General features: G+C 39.7%; 1 protein-coding gene across 15 annotated transcripts in view; it reads left to right on the top strand.

Moving 5' to 3' along the window:
• Window positions 1-2,342: 2,342 nt before the first annotated feature.
• The window catches only part of MAPK8 (mitogen-activated protein kinase 8), a 130,573-nt gene continuing 112,546 nt past the window's right edge, over window positions 2,343-20,369 (top strand). For 9 of the 15 annotated variants that reach the window (XR_013524833.1, XR_013524831.1, XR_013524832.1 and 6 more), the window contains exon 1: window positions 2,343-2,494. The gene's annotated coding sequence lies outside the window, so the exon portion shown is untranslated. Of the gene's footprint in view, window positions 2,495-3,761; window positions 3,956-20,369 lie in introns of all 15 variants that reach the window. The other 6 variants (XM_002756131.8, XM_017978925.4, XM_017978923.5 and 3 more) reach the window with 1 other exon arrangement.

Below are 20,369 nucleotides of genomic sequence, written 5' to 3'. Positions count from 1 at the left end.
TGTGGCCCTTTAACACTGAAGTTCCCCAAGACTGGTTGCAGGCCCTCTCTTCTTTTCACTCACTACCCTCTCTCCCTCAGGCCTAGGCTGACCCATCCATCCCAAGGCTTCAAGGCATCACTCACTGTCAATGATTTGTCTCTTATCTAGCTGAGCCTCAGCTCTGTATATCTAACCACCAATTTAACATCAGTTTTGGGCATCTCAAAGGCCTTTAAACAGCCAAACAACCTGCTCTCATGATATTTTCATGCCTGCCCTAGAAAAGCTGCTTCCTGTTTTCCCAAAATCCACATCCTCTGAGATTTGGAGTCTGGTCCTTTTCCAAGATTTCCATCTTGTTGAACCAGCATTAACATCCATCCTTGGCCACAAGCCCGAAACCTTAAAGTTTTCCTTGATGACTCCCTCGCCTTCATGGCCCTACCTAACCCATCACTTGAAGAATGTGCAAGTTCTGCCCCTTGAGCATCCTAAATAATTCTGAGCTCTTTCCATGTCCATCAACTATTTCCATGACCATTATCCTAGATCAAGCCTCTACTTCCTATGGTCTAGACTACTCCTACATCCACCTGGCCTCTTTCCAGTAAGAAATATTTTCAAGAAGCTATTCTAATCATGCCATACCCTTTGCTGAATATGTCAGGGGCTTCCCATTGCACTTAGGGTAAAAAGATTTTCAACGTGGCCAATATGGCTGTCCTACATTTGGTCCCTTTACCAGTCTTCCTGACTTCATCTTATAGCTCCTTGTTTGCTCTTCCAGCAGAGCTAGCCTTTCCTGAATTTCTCCAGTTTATCCTGCTCAATCTCTTCACAGGACCTTTGCATACAAAGTTACTTCTAAAATATTCTCTGCCTAGTCAAACCCATTCCAAGCTCAAGTGACAGTTTCTCAGGGAAATCTTTTCTGCCCCTATTAACTAGTGTATTAACTGGTTTCATAATATTATGTATCCTTGACAATTTGTATTATAAGACAGTGATAATTTTGCATGTGTTTACTGCTATTACTTTGATAGCACAGTGATTAAATCTGTAAACTCTATTGTATTGCCTGGCACTGAATGGGCATGCAATAAATAATTATTGCAGGAATAAAGGATGGCAGGAAATTAAGAAGGTTGAAAAGGAGGGAGAGAGAAACTGGGATGAGAATTAATGAATAATCACCTGTATGTTCCTTTTCAGAATCACCAGAAACAGGCCAGCCCAACATACATATATATATAATATTTATAAAAATTATATTTATTATAAAAACAAATCATTATAGATATATTTATAAAAATATATAAATATGTAAATATTTATATATTTATTATTAAAGTAACTTACTTGTTTCCGATTGTGAACATAACTATTATTCTCGGAAAACATGAGAAAATACCCAAAGTGTGAAAGAGAACCAAGTCACCCTTTATTCCATAGTCCAATGATGAACGACTGTTAACATAATTTGGTGTATTTCTTTCCAGGTTTTTTCTATGTGTATATATAGTATCTAAGTGGGATCATTCTATATATAAGACCTGTTTTGTGCTTCTTTCTCTTAATGATATATTGTGAACATTTTTCTATGTTGTTAAGAATTCCTTGAACACATGGCCTTTAAATTGCTAAAATGTATTCTACCGAATTGATGTAGGTAATTTCCACCCGTTGTTGGATATTTAAAGGGCTCGTCAATTTATCGCTTCTGTAACATTTACACGCTTTGTGGTGCCTCAGAGGTAAGCCAGGTAATGCAAGGCATCTGGGAAGAGTTGGATTTGCAAGGAATCTCGGAGGACGTGGATTTTGGGAAAACAGGAGGCAGCTTTTCTAGGGCAGGTGAAGAGAACACTTATCTCTCTGTGGGTTGCTGGGACCCGGACAGGTGTCCTCGGAATGGAACTACTGTTGGTCAAGGTAAACAGCTTTTCATCGCTCAGATGTGTATGGAGTGGAAGAGTGCCTGTTCGCCGGGCATATTTGGCCTAAGCGCACCTGCCCTTCAACCCTGTGCCAGCGAGGCCCGAAGGCTTAAGCAAGGACCTGGCTACCGGTGCCAGCCAGACGCGGTCCCCTGGTGCCACGCGCCAACACGTGCCGCCTCAGGGCCCCGCCCCTCCCGCTCCTGGCCATGCCCCTCACCACCGCCCTCGGAGGCTCTCCCCGCGGCTCCGCCTCCAGGCCACCTCCGCAAGTCCCTCGGCCCACTGGAGTAGCCCCGCCCTCGGGCGGCGCCCCGCCCCCGCAATCCGGGCCCCGGGGCTGCCCCGCCCCGCAGGCCGCTCGGGAAGCGCGGGGGCAGGGCCCTGCGCGATGACGTAGGCGGGCGTGCGCGGTGACGGCCCGCGTCCCTGTTAGTCAGCGGAGCCGCTGAGGCCGGACGACGCGGCTCGGAAAGCTGAGCCGCGAGCTGCGCCGGGTAGCGGCCGCGGCGACCGCCCGGACGGCCCCTGTCTCCGCTGGCGGGCTTCCCTGTCGCCTTTCGCTGCGCTGCCGGGTGAGTGCGGCGGGAGCCGCAGGGCCAGGGCGGCCGGCGGCCCCGCCGTGTTTATGTTATTGTGCCGTCGCCGCCGCAGCCTTCTCAGCCGTGACCCCCTCCCGAGAGTGGGGACGAGAGCGCGCGGCGGGCGGGGGCGGTGCGGGAACAATAGCGGCGCGGAGGCGGGGGCCGGACGAGGGGGCGTGGGGCTGCGGGACCTGAGCGCGCTCCGCCGGCCGCCTGTCCGCCCGCCCGCCACCGTGAGCCCCGCCCGCCTGTCCTCTCGCGTCCTCCTTGCGCGGGTCCTGCCTCCGAGTCGGGAGGAGAAAATGGAGCGGGGGGTGGGTGGCAAGTTCTGAAACACTTCGGCGAGGGTCGGACGGAGGCATCTCCGCGGCCCGCCGCTCCCTGGCTGCCTCCCGGGCGGCGAGGAGCCGAGGAGAGCGCTCCTGCCGCCGGGTCCCCAAGCCTGCCCCGAGCCCATGGGGACCGTATTTTGCTTCTCGGTGGTTTCTTTGTGCTAACGTTCTGGGCGAACGCAGGCAGCAGCGCTGAAAAGGGCCGGGGTGGCCTTCAGCTCTGGGCTGCGAGGCAGAGCTCAGGCCGGTGGCTTGGGCGGGAGGTGTCCACCCAGCTCGGCCCGAGCTTCAGTGGTCAGCGCGCATTTCTCTTGGGGGTCACTCGGTGGTGACCTTTTGACTTTTTCACCCCGCCCTCCCATCTCTTTGTCTCACATTTGTGTTCCCAATTCAGAGATGGTAGAACCAAGGCCATTTTAAAGTACCCTGATGAACACTTCATTTTTATTCCCGAAAGTTCCTCGCCTGGTCTTTACTGCGAATTTAATAATATGTTGACTACATGGCATTGTCCAGTGATTACTATTTTTACCTCTGAAATTCAGTGATTTTTCCAGCAGAATTCTGGTCCGTCAGTCCATTGTGTTTTGAGATAAGCATCCAGCGAGTACCCTCTTGACAATTAGAAATCTGTTTTTTTCATTCATTCATTCATTCAGCAACTGTTTAGTAGCGTACCCAGATGAAGAGGTTTGATTTGAAGGTAAAGAGAAGTATCCTTTCATGGAAGAGGATGCTTTGAAGTACAATAGATGGACCTTTAAATGAGACAATTATGTAAGTCATGTCTGCTAAGGAAGGTATAGTTATATTCTGGGTCATTTTTTAAGCAGTATATCTGGAAGTACAAGTGTAATATTAGGAAGTAGACTTAGATTTGGTCTAAACATACAACAGCTTTTATTTCTAAACTTTATTTTTTCCAGTCTTGCAGCCTTACAGTCATTTGTAATGGTTACCTCAGATTCCCCTGCTGTGGTTAACGTTAAACCTAGGAGGTCAGATGCTCTAAGTGAACATGTTTAGTGCTGTGCCTGACAAAAGCAAGCAATCAAAATGGGACTTCCTTGAGGGCAGGCCTGTCTTGCATCTCTTTCTCCACCACCTAGCCTGGAATATAGTAAGTGTTCAATAAAAGTCGGATTGATGAAAAGCTCTTTATAATTGATAATATTTTAAATCAAACTTTAAAAAAATGGTCTCCATAAAGTTTTGGAAGCTTCATGCTACTGTTGCTTCAGATGGCTGAATGATCAGTTCATGTACATTATCTTTTACGATGACATGGGCTTTTGAATCACTTGTAGGTCATTAATTTTCCTAAAATAAAATCTTGTCTAAGTTTTTTTTATATGATTAATAAACTAAAGCAGGTTGTGGGGTGTGTGCGTGTATGTACTAGTGTATGTATGTCTGTGTGTGTATGTACGTAATCTACACACAGGCACACATAAACTGATATCTCAGTAGGGGTCTAAAATGATTGCAGTTATCATTTTGTGAATATTGTTTGAAAGGTTTTTGGTGACACTTATTTTGTGGAAAAGTAAGGGCAAAAGAAACCACATAAATGTTTTATTAGAAATATTTAATTTCTAATATTTTAGGAATGTTTACTTGAAATGTTTGATTTTAAGTTCTAACTTGTATTAATACTATTGGCACAAAATATGAGCCTAAAACTCAAAATAATGGATTTATCCAAGTTAAAGTTATTTTTCACTATTTAATACAGTGTAGCATTTGTTTTGGATTTGAAAGAATACGAAATGAGTGAACTAATTAATGAGCTTATTATTTGATGTAAAGTAGAAATGAAGAAATAAGAAAATGATACTATTTAAAGATAAGGGATGAAAATCCTTTAGATACCAAACTTTCATTGGTTTACCTAAAGTATGTCATATTCTAGTAGGGGGTTACTGACAAACCTTTGGCAGTAGCTCACAGTAAGGCTATGTAGAGAACCAGAGTTATGTTATTTTGTATTCCAAATTGTTGTTTTTTTAAAAATAGCTCTATTGTAATTTAATTGACATATCATAAAATTCACCCTTTAGAGTATATATATTTCATTGGTCTTTTGTATATTCACAAAGTTGTGCATTGATCACCACCACTAATTCCAGAACATCACCCAAAGAAGAGGCATTATACCCATTAGCAGTCACTCAGAATTCCAGTTCAAATTATGCTTTAAGAAATATAGCATCGATTCTGTTAGTAAATATATTCCTTTAATAAGTATGAAAAGGGCTCCTTTTAAGTGTCCTGGAAACTATATCCTTCATATTCCTTTAGATCCTGGGGGAAATGCCATTTGGAAAGGCAATTAGTGCAATAATAAATTGTACACAAATAAACGTGGTTAGAATCTTAACTGTTTGCTCCATGCCTAATATTACGGAAGTGACCTTGTGAGGATGAGGTGTTCAGTGAAACAACTTGAAGTAATTTGTTGTTAAATGAATAGTTCCCAACTATCCTAGTGCTATGAGGTTGTTGAGTAGGAGCCTGCTACTTGTTGGTCCACTTTGCCAGTGGGTTGAATTTTGACATATTTGAGTCATCTACATGGTTGGGATGCTTTGTTGCATGTGTGGAAATACAAAATATAATGTCTTGACATTAAGATTCCAGCTCTCTAGAGGTCTCTGGTCAAGTCAATGGTATGGGTAGTAGCCTTTCTGATTGATGTAATCCAAGGAAGTAATTATAACCACGTAGCTTTATATATGAATCATTTGCCTATGTCAGTGAACTGTGATGCTGATTGTCTTAATCATGAGCTCTTTATCTGAACATTTAGAAGCTTTGCATTCTTACTCTAACGCAGGTTAAGTTGAACTTTGATTTCAGAAATGAGTTGACTGGAAGGTAACAGGAGTATTGTAATAAGAGTTGCCTTGTTATTCAGGTCAATAGGTGGAACTAAAGCAATCCAGGAATCAGACCTAGGTTCATTTCTCATTTCTGCCATCTGGACTTTGTTACCAACAAGTTATGGAGCTTTAGGCAAGTGCCTTAATTTTCTTTTGGCTTTAAAACTATAAACTGAGGCTGTCAGAACTTTTTTTTAATAGAAGCATTGTTCATCATATAGGTGGTTCTTCAGAAAACATACTAGGATAAAAAGAGCCCTTCTTGGGTGATAATCAGAAGCCCAAATTAAGAACAGTAATCAAAGTTAGAATTTTGTAATTTTCAGAAGCAAAAAAAAAAATTGTTTAATTTTTTTTCTCTAATATTCAGAGTTAGAAAACAAATAGAAGGCATCACCATAAGCTAGAGATTCTTGGAAAGGTAGATTTTTATTTATTCCACAGCATCATGCCTTCTCATGAGACCCTATACTCACAGAGACTTTGTAGAAGAAATAAAATGAAGAGATCATGATCCTCAGGAAAATTATAATCAAGGATGAGACTTAAGGCATCTCTAAACAGTGAATTTATGCTCTTTTAAAAGGTATATATGATTGGAAGGTCGAGACAGGTAGATCACCAGGTCAGGATTTCAAGACCAGCCTGGCCAAGATGATGAAACCCCGTCTCTACTAAAAATGCAAAAATTAGCTGGGTGTGGTGGCAGGCACATGTAATCCCAGCTACTTGGGAGGCTGAGGCAGTGAATTACTTGAATCCACGAGAGGTGAAGGTTTCAGTGAGCTGAGATTGCGCCATGGCACTCCAGCCTGGGGATACAGTGAGACTCCCATCTCAAAAAAAAAAAAAAAAAATAGTTATATGAAAGGGCTCCCGCCAAACAAAAGTCCACCTCACATCTCTGTGCAGGCCAGATTTCACTGAAGTCCAGTTTTTAGAGAGAGACAGAGAGAGAGAGAGAGAGAGAGTGAGTGTGTGTGTGTGTGTGTGTGTGTGTGTAGAGAGAGAGGAGACACCTTTTTGAAAAACTTAGTAGCTTCCATTCTTTTTCAAGGAGGTGGGTTATATCACACATAGATACCTGTGTTTGCTGTTACCCTTTATTATATTTCCATTTTAGTCAAAATCTGCCATTCTTTAGAAAGTTAAGGAACCCAAACCTTATAGTGATTGCTAGCGTGGGTTTTAAGGTCAGCCCTGGGTTCTAATCCATGCTCCAATCTAAGTAATTGAGGTAAAGGCTAGTTCAGGTTATATAACATATTTGGACCTGTTTTATTTGTCAAATGAGAATAATAATAGCACATAACCTCATAGGGCTGTGAGGTTTAAATAAGGTACTGCATGTAAAGTGCCTGGCACTGGTTTGGTGCCTGGAATGTTAGATACAAGTATTCACGTAGATTTTGCTATTGTTATCACTTATTTTTAACTTTGAGCAAATGTAAAATGCCAAGTAAACTTGTTATCACTTATTTTTAACTTTGAGCAAATGTAAAATGCCAAGTAAACTTCCAATCAGTTTAATGCACAGTGTCTATTCTAATTCTCCAGAATATGCAATTTGTTTCATTCTGCATCTCTGGGGGGTTTATTTAAAATTTGATCATCTCATATAATCTGAATTGACTGAGATGATTTATTTGGACCAGTAATCCTCTCTGTCTTAAAATTTGGAAATGTTCCAAAAGCAAATATTGAAGGGAACATAGTTGCCATTTTCATGATGTTTTGCCTTTTCCCACAGCAGAAAATTGCCTAAGCTTTCCTAGGTTCATTATAGACATCTAAAGGAGCTGGGAATAGCTTTATCATGTGACACATCTGAAGAAAATGTAATGCTGTCATATCTTTTAAATGTAGTGTTATTGGGGTCTTTGATTTTGGGAGGATTGCAAATTTGTCAAAGACCTGGTCAACCACAACAATTCATTGAGCCCTGGAGGCCTCTTAAAAAATGAGGGAGATTATTTATTAGTACCACCTAGAAATATTTTATTTTCTGCACTTTCTGTGTTTTTCTAAGTTTTCTGTGTAGTGTTTCTGTGGTTATAATGGTAGATTAAATTTCTTGCTCCTTCTTGAGAGCAGCAACTATGAGATGACACTGGTTTTACTTGGGCAGTATTTACTGAGCACTGCACTATATCAATGCAGGTATTCAATGATGTGGGGGAAATAGAAGTTCGTCTCTACCCTCGGTGCTGAGTATAACTTGACAGAAGATAAGGATTAACATAAGCACATTTATGTCCTAACCCAAGGTAGCAAATACTGTTAGTCATTTAATTGGGAATTTCTTTTGTCATTGGGGCATTTGGGGTCTTCCAAACCTTGTATCGTCTCTTGCCCTGCTTTTATACTCACTCGATAAACCTCAGAAAGCAAGGTATCTTCTTTTCTGATTCCTGGTTTAAGTTGAGAGTGTGGTTCAGATTAGTCAAAATCCAAATCATAAGAAAAGGCAAACCTTATAAATTCATTTTGGAATATAACGGGTTATCAAATTAGTTATATGAAAAACACGAAAAACCAACAGTAGAAAAGATGCTACTTACGTACTGGCTGGAGTTCTCAATCTCATCTCTATTGAAGCTCTTATGATATAAGGCTAGATCTATACTAGAAATACTTTTTAAAGTCTTTCTCCAGTATTGAGAAGTGTAGGCTTCACTGCTTTTTGGTGCTGAGAGACTGAAGCCCACCACCCACCGTATTTCTGGGGGCACTAGAAAGGAAAAACAGCCACACATAAGCACTTGCTTTGCTTGGCAAGAAACATCAAAAACATTGATAAGATGCTATTTCCTAAAAGCATTAATTGGGTAGAAAATCACCATTTTCTGACTTTTTCCAGAAAGGATGGCTCTCTGCTTTTTAGCTGCCATTGGGTCTACTAGATGTAAGATAAAGAAAAGCTGCTGCTGTATGGATGTCCCTGTGACTTGAGAAAGGGTCACGTCACTTTTCAGTTAAACAAAAACCAAAGCATCCAGTTTTATCTCTTACTACTGAGAATTTAAAAGTCTTAATGTTTTACTTTGTTTACATTTCATTTATATTTTGACCAAGTAGGAATGAATTCACTTTGATTCAAAATTGAAGAATTTAAAAAGATAAAAGAATCTCCTTTTCTACTCTGTGTAGCTACCTAGTTCCTCTACCTGGAAACCGTTAAGTTTCCTGTGAATCCTCCCAAAGATAGTTTAAATGTGTGTAAGTATATAATCTTTTGTTCAAAGTCCTTGGTCCAGATGTATTTTAGAATTAAGATTTCTGTTTCTGGAATTGTATTAAGTGTATCTACCATATTATCCTAAATCCCTAGTAAGAGGTGGTAGCCTCATAATTAAACATATTAATATTTCTGTACAGATATAGGCCAGGTGTGGTGGCACACACCTGTAATCCCAGCACTTTGGGGAACTGAGGCAGGTGGTTCACTTGAGGTCAGGAGTTCCAGACCAGCATGGCCAAAATAGTGAAACCTCATGTCTACTAAAAATACAAAAATCAGCTGGACATGGTAGCAGGCACCTGTAATCTCAGCTCTTCAGGAGGCTGAGGCAGGAGAATTGCTTGAACATGGGAGGCAGAGGTTGCAGTGAGCTGAGATCATGCTGCTATACTCCATCCTGAGTGACAGAAGTGAGACTGCGTCTCAAAACACACAGACAAAACAAAAATAATCAGAGACATTAATATTTTTGTAAAAGCATAAATAGTACAAGTGGGATAACTAAAGATTATAAAGTCTTGTGCTACATCTCATCAGGTTTTGCCACCAGCTATGTTTGTACGAAACTTATTTTAAAAACGTGTTTTAGGCCGGGCACGGTGGCTCACGCCTGTAATCCCAGCACTTTGGGAGGCCAAGGCGGGTGGATCACGAGATCAAGAGATCGAGACCATCCTGGTCAAAATGGTGAAACCCCGTATCTACTAAAGATAGAAAAAATGAGATGGGCATGGTGGCGCGTGCCTGTAATCCCAGCTACTCAGGAGGCTGAGGCAGGAGAATTGCCTGAACCCAGGAGGCGGAGGTTGTGGTGAGCCAAGATCACGCCATTGCACTCCAGCCTGGGTACCAAAAGCGAAACTCCGTCTCAAAAAAAAAAAAAAAAAAAAAAAAACCGTGTTTTTCACAGCTTTATGGATTTTTTGCCATTGAAAGTGTCGTACATATATACAGTACTATATGGCCTGTTTCGCTCCCTCCCTTTTTATTTAATCTAAGTTGTTGCATGCAATATATACCACCCTTTTGCTTTTTTTGTTTGTTGTTTGTTTGTTTTTTGAGACGGAGTCTCACTCTTGTCGCTCAGACTGGAGTGCAGTGGCGTGATCTCGGCTCACTACCAGGTTCAAGTGATTCTTCTGCCTCAGCCTCTTGAGTAGCTGGGATTACAGGTACGTGCCACCATGCCTGGCTAATTTTTGTATTTTTAGTAGAGACAGGGTTTCACCATGTTGGCCAGGCTGGTCTCCAACTCCTGATCTCAGGTGATCCACCTGCCTTGGCCTCCCCAAGTTCTGGGATTACAGCACCATGTCTAGGCTGCTTTTTTGTTTTAACTTAATATAGCTGGGAGATTATTTTATAACAGTAATATCAGTATGTAAATAGCATGCCTTTTTAACATCTTCGTGGTATTCAATTTGTCTTAGTCTGTTTGGGCTGCTATATCAAAATACCATAGATTGAGTGGTTTAAACAACAGAAATTTATTTCTCACAGTTCTGGAGGTTGGGAAGTTCAAGATTAGGCCACTTAGTCAATTTGGTTCCCTGGTGAGAGCCCTATTCCTGGCTTTATATGTGGCTGGTTTCTGGATTTATCCTCACATGGCCTGGAAGAGCTTTGGTCTCTTCCTCTTTCTATCGTGGGAGCTCCATCCTCATGACCTAACATAATTGTTACCTCCTAATGGTTTCCCCTCCAAATACTATCAAGTTGGCAGGTAGGGCTTCAACATATGAATTTGGAGGGACATAGAGAGCCCATAACATCATTATACTGGTATACCATTTATTTAACTCATTTTTAATGTATATTGAGGTAGTTTTCAGACTTTGGCTCTCAAAAGCCATGGTGCAGTTGCACTTTAAAGATATAGGATAAATTTCCAGAGGTGGAATTCCTAGGCCAGAATATGTGCATTTGTAATTTTATGTATTGCTGAAGTGTAGCCTGTAGAGGTTGTCCAACTTCCTTCCATTCCACCAGCACTGTGTAAGGATGCCTACTTCTTCTTACCCTTAAACATCTTTTATCTTTTAAGGGCAGTTTGTATTTCTTTATTTTGAACTGTCCTTGTCTTTGATATTTTTCTGTTGCTTTGTTGCTCATTTCCCTGTATTTGTAGGATTAATTTTACAAATTGGCTCCATGCTATTTTTTGCAAATGTTTTTCCCCAATTTGTTGTTTTCCTTTCTATGGTAGGATATTATGTGTGGTTCCAACTTTATCATCTTCACCAGATGACCATCCAGTTGCCCCAACACCATTTATTAAATAATCCATCTTTGTCTTACTGATCTAAAATGCTACCTTTACCATTTACCAAGCCATCATGTTTTTATTACTGTAGTTTATGCTGTGTTTTCTGTTAGGGCTAATTCCCTTTTATTTCTCTTCTTTTTCAGAAGCTTTTTTCTGGCTTCTATCTTGTTTATTTTATATGAACTTTTAGAACAACCCGTCTAGCTAGTCTGTACCCCTCCTCTCCCAGTCTTTCTGTTGGAATCCCTGTATGCTTTATTTTATTGTGGTAAAATTATGTAGTTAGTTGCACAAGCATTACAGCCCAATAAGTTTGCCTATGTGTACACTTGTGCAGCTCCAGATCAAAATACTGAACACTTTCATCACCCAGAAGCTTTTCTTACATCTTTTCAAGTTACTATTCTTTCCAATGATTGACTTCTATTATATGGATTCAGTTTACTCTTAGGATTTCTTTGTATTTATAAAATAATTGATAGCTTTATGAGTTTTACCTTTATATCCAAGAATAGGAAAAACTCAACCTTTTCATTTGTTGAACTCTCATTTTGGGTTCCTGATAGCATTTTTAAACGTTAAAAAGAATTTTTTTTGTTACTATTTTGTATTTTTAAGTTCTTCTGTTTTTTTGTTTTTGTTTTTTCTTTTTCCCCTGCTGGAATTGGCATCTTTTTTTCCATTTTATGTTCTATCTGGTTATATGTAAGAAAGCTTTTTATTTTGTGTATTAGTTAACATTTTACATATTATATAATAAGCCCCTTTTATTATTTCTAATAGTTTTGTAGTTGAATTTTTTATTTTTCCAATATGTCATGCCAGCTTTTTTTGTTTCCTTTGATTTTACCTCCTCCCTCCCCCAACTTTTTATACCCCTATATTTTTTCTTATTCATTCATAGTGGTGATTTTAGAAGATTATAGTTTTCCTCCATTATATGTAAAACAAGAGCCAAAATATCTGTTTATCTGTTGAGTATTTAAAGGTTGTGAATAATAATGAAATTACAGAGGGATTATGGGACTACTTAAAGTAGTGTAAAGTTTTCTCTCTAAATTAAATGTAACTTGAAATTAATTGTGGTTTTCAAAATGTTAACTAGATAAGTCAGGAATCACTTGATAGCGAATGTAGGATGAGCGGTTAACTGCCTTGTCTCATTTGATAATATAGTTGTGCACCCACCACATGACGAGGTTTCGGTCAGTGATAGATCACATATGTGAGAGTGGTCCCATAAAATTATACCATATTTTTACTGTATTTTTTCTATGTTTGGATACACAAATACTTCCCAATGTGTTACAGTCGCCTGCAATATTCAGTACAGTAACATGCTGTACAGGTTTTTAGCCTGGGGTCAATAGGCTGTACCATATTATAGACTATGTTCGTGTAAGTACATTCCATGATGTTTGCACAGTGATGAAATGGCCTAATGATGCATTTCTCAGAAGGTACCCTGTCCTTAAGCAAGGTATGACTATACATATAGGCTGCTTTCTATGTGCTTATCCCCCAGAGGCAACTCCCAGAAATATAATTTGTACGGTGTCAGCGTACTGTCAAGGCAGAGGTCAACAGTGTCAGCATACTGTCAAGGCAGAGGTCAAGATATGTGGAAATATGAAGTGAATGAGTGTGAATGTAGACAGGAGGATCTTAAGCTTGGAAAAATGCAAAAATCAGCAAGTCAGGAAAGCACAGGAGTGAGAGGGTGCAGAGTGAGTTTGATTTGGCGATTGGGTTTGAGGCAGGTCACTCATCCTTATAAAATTATATGGTAGTTAATTGAAGATATTTAGCTGAACTTCAGTAGGTCTCATTGCTTAATGGAGTAACTACATAGTTCATTTTCTGTCTCTTCTTTCCTTCCCCTGCTCCCACCAAAAAGCTGAGGCAGTTTGCTTCCTGAGGACTCATGCATTGTTAAGTAAGCTAGAAACAGAAAGTTAGAACCTAGGGAAAACAAGAATCCAGACTATCCTAATGATACAAGAGCTAATACCTTGGTGCCTGTCATATACCAGGCACTGTTCTTGTGCTTTATGTACGTTAAATTGTTTAAACATCACACAACAACTCTCTACAAGGTGGGCATGGTATACCCATTTTATACATTAGGAAACAGGCATAGAGAGATTACAGGGGAAGTTGTTGGTGATTTTGTTGGACAGTTTTATTAAAATGGGAAGAAAGAAGCCAAGTTGAAGATGGTTAAATAAAGAATGAATGATTTTTTTTTTTTTAAAGATAGAGTCTCCCTCTGTTGCCCAAGCTGGAGTACAGTGGTGTGATCATAGCACTGCAGCCTTAAACTCCTGGGCTCAAGTGGCTCTTCCTGTCTCAGCTTCCTGAGTAGCTGGAACTACAGGCACATACCACCATGCCTGGCTAATTTTTTGATTTTTTGTAAAGATGAGGTCTCACTATGTTGCCCAGGCTGGTCTCAAACTCCTGGCCTCATGTGATTTCCCCACATCGGCCTCGCAAAGTGCTGGGATTATAGGTGAGAGCGAACACACCCAGCCCCTGAATGAAACACTTTGAAAAAGAGTGAGAAATGAGCAGCTGCTGACACAGTGGATGTAGACAACTCTTTTAAGATTAGCTCTAAAGTGAACAAAGAAATGAGTTGGTAGATAAAGGAAATTGTGTGGCTCAGAGAGTGAAAATGACATTGCTGTATGTAGGAAAGGGGATGCAGAGCACAGGTAGAGAGTTTGGCCCTCATTAGAGGAGAGATCTTTTCCATCAAACAGGAGGAAATGCAGAAAAGTTGTGTGCCCTTGCAAGGAGGTTTGGTGGTTGGAAGATGAAGGCCTATTCTCTTGGCTTTCATCTTCTTTTGTGGTTTCTGTTTGCTCGATGAAGTATGAAATTCATACGGGCAGAAAGGGATTGGAGTGTGGGGAGTTTGAAGCAGTTTGCCAAGAAATATTGATTGTTCATTTAAGGTTTAAAATCTTGAATTTAAAAGTGATACTAGTTAGCCTGGTTTTGTGATTCTGCCGCCCCCACCATTATTTAACTAGTTAGTTACAGACACTGATGAGGCAGGTAGTTGGACTTACGGTGAGATTTTGCCAGGTGTATTAGAGTTCTACAGAGAAATAGAACCAATTGGAGTTTTAGATAGATTTTAAGGAATTTATATTTGTGAAGGCTGCCAAGTCTTAAATCTGTAGAGCAAGCAGGAAATTCTTGGTCAGAAGTTAATACTGCAGTTGTGAGGCAGAATTTTGTTTTTTCAGGGAAACTTGTTTTTGCTATGAAAGCCTGATCAAGTGATTGGATGAGGCCTACCCACAGTATCAAGGATAAGCTTTTGTACTTAAACTTGACTGTTTGTAGATATTAATCACATCTACAAAATACCTTCACAACAACTACGTTAGTGTTTGAATAACTAGGTACTACAGCCTAGCGAAATTGACACATAAAACTACCCATCACACCAGATCAGTACAAAAGAAAGAAAAGACAAGGGAATGCTTATTGTGGGTGGTTGTTGAGTGTGTAACTGGCCACAGGATTTGAGTAAGTTAATTTGAAAGATTGAATGCCATGGTCAGAGTGGGATACCTGAAAGAGAGATTTCACAAGTATGATAATTACTGACATTAATAATGCTCAGGATAACCTTGGATGTGGGCTGCTGAGGTGGAATTGAGAGACAAGTCATGAACATGAGGAGGCCAATGAGTTAAAGAGTCTGAGGTATTAAAAAGGGGTCAGTTTGCATGAATGGTGAAATCAGCAAATAGTGAGGGGTGTAAGTTGCTAATGTTAACCAGTTGCTAATGTCCTCAGTGAATAAGGAAGAATTGGAGGGAGGATAGATGACAGTAAGAAAGGATAAAGGTAGTATAATAGGCTAAGTTTGCTTGTCACAAATTGGAAATTTCAGGAGGCCAAGTAAAGGAATTAGGAGTTTGACTCAATGAAGAATTTGACTCAGTGAAGAATTCAGTCAAATGGAGGATGTACATAGCAGTATGGCAGTGAGAATTTAGGGAATAATAGATAATCAGGGAGAGCTGGACTTTTTCTGGTGACTGTAAGCAGGGATGTGAGGTATGAGGGGATTAGTCCTGATACAGAAGATGGTGGGTGTCAGTTCTAGTGTTGTAGGACTCTGTGGCAGTGCTTTCAAATTGTTAGTCATGACCCATTAGTAGTTTATAGAATGAATTTAGGAGATCAGAACTTCTGTTATGTTTTTAAAAGAAATGAGATAGAAAATATTATAGTCTGTCATGTGTAATAAGGGGCTAAGAATTTTTTAATGGTTTTATTGAAATATAATTCACATACCATTACAGTTATCCATTTGAAATATATAGCTCAAAGCTTTTTTAGTATATTCCCAGAATAAATGGAGCCATTATCACAACCTAACTTTAGAACATGTTTGTCACCCCAGAAAGTAATCTCATGCTCACTAGCAGTCACTCCCCATTTCTCCTACTCTCCCTGGCCCCAAGCAACCACTTACCTGTTTTCATCTCTATAGTTTTGATCATTCTGTCTCTCTTTTTCTTTTTATTTGAGATGAAGCCTTGCTCTGTCACCCAGGCTGGAGTACAGTGGCATGATCCTGGCTCACTACAACTTACACCTCCTAGGTTTAAGCAGTTCTCCTGCCTCAGCCTCCCAAGTAGGTGCGATTACAGGCACCTGCCACCAGGCCTGGCTAGCTTTTTTGTATTTTTAGTAGAGACAGGGTTTCACCATGTTGGCTAGGCTGGTCTTGAATTCCTGACCTCAGGTGATCTGCCGGCCTCAGCCACCGAAAGTGCTGGGCTTACAGGTGTGAGCCATTGTGCCCAGTGCATTCTGAATATCTCATATAAGTGGAATCATAGTGTGTGATCTTTCGTGACTGGCTTATTTCACTTACATGATGTTTTTAAGGTTCATCTATCAGTATTTCATTTGTTTTTTCTTTTCCTTTCTTCTTTCTTTCTTTCTTGGTTTTTTTTTTTTTTTTTTGGATTAGGTCTTGCTCTGTCACCCTGTTACCCAGGCTGGAGTGCAGTGCCATGATTGTGGCTCACTGCAGCTTCAAACTACTGGGTTCAAGCAGTCCTCCTGCCTCAGCCTCCTAAGTAGCTGGGACCACAGGCATGTGCCACCACACCTGGCTAATTTTAAGGCAAGCTCTCCCTATGTTGCCCAGGCTGGTCTTAAACTCCTGGGCTCAAGCGATCCTCCCACTTCAAGCTCGCAAAGTGCTATTGAGATTACAAGTATGAACCACAGGGCCTAACCTTTATTTCTTTTTATGGTCAAATATTATTTGGTTATACGATATGCCACATTTTATTTATCTACGCTTCAGTTGATCGGCATTTGGATTGTTTCGACTTTTTTGGCTATAGAAACTAATACAATCATGAACATTCGTATACAAGTTGTTTTTGTGTTGTATGTTTTCATTTCTCTTGGGTATATACCCAAGAGTGGAATTGCTAGGTTATACAGGTAACTCTATGTTTATTATTTTGAAGAACTACCAAACTGTTTTTCAAAATGGCCATACCATTTTACATTTCCACCTGCAATGTGTGAAGGTTCCAATTTCTCTACATCCTATTCAAGCTTGTTATTTTATCTATTTTGAAAAAAGCCATTCTAATGAGTGTGAAGTTATATCTCATTATGGTTTTAAATTGCATTTCTCTGATAGCTAATGATACTGAACATTGTTTCATGTGCTTTTTGCCACTTTTATATCTTCTGGAAAAATAATCCAGATTCTTTGCCTATTTTAAAAATTGAATTATCTTTTTATTATTATGTTGTAAGAGTTCTGTTTCTTTTTTTAAAAAAGCAAGAGATGGGGTTCTTGCTCTGTCACCCACCCTGGGGTGCAGTGGTGTGACCTTGACTCACTGAAGCCTCAAACCCTTGCACTCAAGTGATTCTCCCTCCCCAGCCTCACAAGTAGCTAGTGCTACAGGTGTGAACAGTCACAGCCTAACAATATTTAAAATTTTTTGTAGAGACAGGGTCTCACTATAGCTAGAAGGTACTTCAACTCCTGGGCTCAAGTGATCCTCCCACCTCGGCCTCCAAAGTGCTGGGATTACAAATGGCAGTTTCATTGCCTGGCCAAAGAGTTCTTTTTATGTTAGAAGTTGCTTAACAGATGTATGGTTTATAAATATTTTCTCCTGTTTTGGAGGTTGTCTTTTTACTTTCTTGATGGCATCATTTGTAGCACAAAAGATTTTAATTTCAATGAAATGCAGTGTATTTCCTTTTTTGTGTGTGTGTGCTTTTGGAATCTTTTATAAGAAACCATTGCTTAACTCAGGGTCATGAAGACAACTTCTGTATTTTCTTCTGAGTTTTATAGTTTTAGCTCTTACATTTAGGTCTCTGATTCATTTTGAGTTAATTTTGTTGTGTATGGCATGAGGAAGGCATATGAGATCATTCTTTTGCGTATAGACTTGCAGTTGTCCTAGCTCCGTTTGTTGAAAATCCTATTCTTTCTTATCAAATAGTCTTGGGCATTCTTGGAAAAAAAAAGGTGGGGGGGATTTATTTCTGAACTCTCAATTCTATTCCATTGATCTGTGTGTGTATTCTTATGCCAGCCACAGTGTGTTGATTACTGTAGTTAAGAAATTTTTGAAAGTTGTGTTTCACATACATGTGTGAGTATACTTATATGTAGATACACACAGAATTGTGTATATGTAATGGATTATGGTGTAAAATGTTGGAAAACCTATGATGTCTCCCTGTTAGAGTTCACTCTCTTGTGGCAACTTAGTTGGGTACGTTCCCTCTCAGGGAATATACAGAGAAGGCAGGTTATAGGGTCTGTGAGTGTATGAATTCCTTTTAGATTGGATGACTGATTTTTCTTACTTTGCTAGATAAAGTTTCCAAGTGCATGTGGACTGGAGGGCAGTAAGGAGTTCATAGAACAGCTGTGGAAATTTCTAAAGATTATGAAGTATTTGAAATTTTGAAGTTAGCAGGGTTTTGTACTGCGCCAGTGTTTCATGATTCTCAATTAAAAAAAAATTCTTTGAATATATAAGCATGTCTGTGTTGGATAACTTAAGACATTATATATGAAAAATTGTAGAGATAATTTAAGGTTTGGGAACGATGCTATCTGCTTCTAGAGAGGATTTTTGTTGACTTTTGACAGGAAGCAAGCTAGTGGCATTAGCAATACTGGATAATCTTAATCCAGTCAGAGATCATGATGTTTCAAAACTGGGTTCCAGAGTCTGCAAAGGCTGGTCTACTTTATGTTTTATTTACTTATAGGATATGACCCCTTGGAGTCCCAGCATAAAGCCAGGGGTGTTATCAGCCCCACATGTCCCCACCCCCACACTATCTTGGGCCCATAACTCCAATATCTAATACTCTCTAGTCATATAAATCTGTTGCAAGTTCAAGCTTAGCTTCTCAGCCACCTCTCTGGAATTGGCAGATCCCTTGGGGGGAAGATGGCCCAGATCTCAGGCTTCCTTATGAGCATGTCCTTACTCTCCCAGATCTTGGTCTTCATACTTTGTCACTACCTTGGCACTCTGATGCCCTCAGGCAGGTTTTTTTGTTTTGATTTTTAAAAATTTTGGGGGAGGGCTTGGGCAGGTGTCCAGTTTTTCTAGTTGCTCCCAATAAGAGAATTGGTCTGAATTACCTAGTTCACCACTTTAAGGAAAGTGATTTGCTAGCTTCATCAAGATTTATATCATAAGATTCTCTATTTGAAATTGTAGAATATGTGGTTTCAGTTTTTCCTGAGGGTAAGATTTTGGGTACCAGTTTCTACAGATAATAGGAATTATTAGAAAAGGGAAAAATAGGCTTAGGAATAGAAATGGGAGGGAAAAGTGGCAGAGAAAACTAGATATTTTTGCAAAGTTTGGGAAAGTTAAAAGTATAGGGTAACATTTTCATGTCTATTAGTGTAAAAGGGCAGTCGTGAAAGGAGCTGACATATTTGTTGGCATGATATTGTCATAATTAAAAGGCTGTAGAACCTAGGTATTATGGGGATGGCCTTGAGAAGTATCTACTTAGTCATGTTAAATAAAATTTTAAAATTTCATAGAGAAACCCTAGGATAGTGAGTCATTAGTTGAAGGAGTCAGCTTTGCGGCTGGACTTACGGTTGTGTCTTACAGCAGTTTAAATATGCTGTACAGTCACTAGTATGTAGTGGGATTGCAGAAGGAATTTAATTTCATAGAACCCATTATTATGAGATATACAAAATGATACTGATTTTGATTTACCATGCCATCTTCATGTATGTATGTAAATAAATGTAAGGTCTTAGTGGGAATAGCTTCTAAGCTATTCCCATACTTCTTGAGTTTCAAAATTACAAAATTTTCTTCAATCTTAATCATTATAATTGAGGAAAAATGGTGAATCTTTAATAGCTCCTCCTTCTCTTGAGAAAATGATAGATACTGGGTGTATTTCAGAAGGTTTTATCAGCAGAGTTTTGGTTGGTATTTTGAACTTTTTGAGGACAGGAATTGTTTAGTAAAATGATTCCATCTCTTTTTTGGCTCCATCTTCCTCATGTTCATGTAGTGTATGTGTCCCAGGAACCTGGTTTAAGATCAGTATATTTCTTTGTTACACCTGTTCATAGAATCTGCTATTATTGTTTTTTGGTTCTTTACAACTGATCATTTTGGCCATCCTCCTCCCCTACCTTTTTTTTTTCAATATTTTTTTTATTGCATTTTAGGTTTTGGAGTACATATGAAGAACATACAAGATAGTTGCATAGGTACACATATGGCAGTGTGATTTGCTGCCTTCCTCCCCTTCACCTATATCTGGCATTTTTCCCCATGCTATCTCCGCAACTCCCCACCCCTCTTTTAAAGTGACTTTATTCTCCCATACCACTCCCAACTGAAGAATGTTCAGACATACAAATTGAAAGAGTATTACAGTGAACACCTGTATACTTCATTTGGATGTTGTAGTTGTTAGCTTTTTTACACATTCTCTTACATATATTATACTTAAATCTTTAATATCTAGTGCATATTCAAGTTTTACTGTTTATTCCCCCAAAAGATCAGTTTGTGCTGCATCCAGGTACTGTGATTTCTCTTCTTGTTTCCTTAGCTCTTGTGAA

Source organism: Callithrix jacchus, chromosome 12 (genome assembly GCF_049354715.1).
Source record: "Callithrix jacchus isolate 240 chromosome 12, calJac240_pri, whole genome shotgun sequence".
In the NCBI taxonomy this organism is placed as follows: Eukaryota; Metazoa; Chordata; class Mammalia; order Primates; family Cebidae; genus Callithrix; species Callithrix jacchus.
Note: the sequence above shows the minus strand (reverse complement) of the source record. Positions and strands in the feature narration are given on the sequence as shown.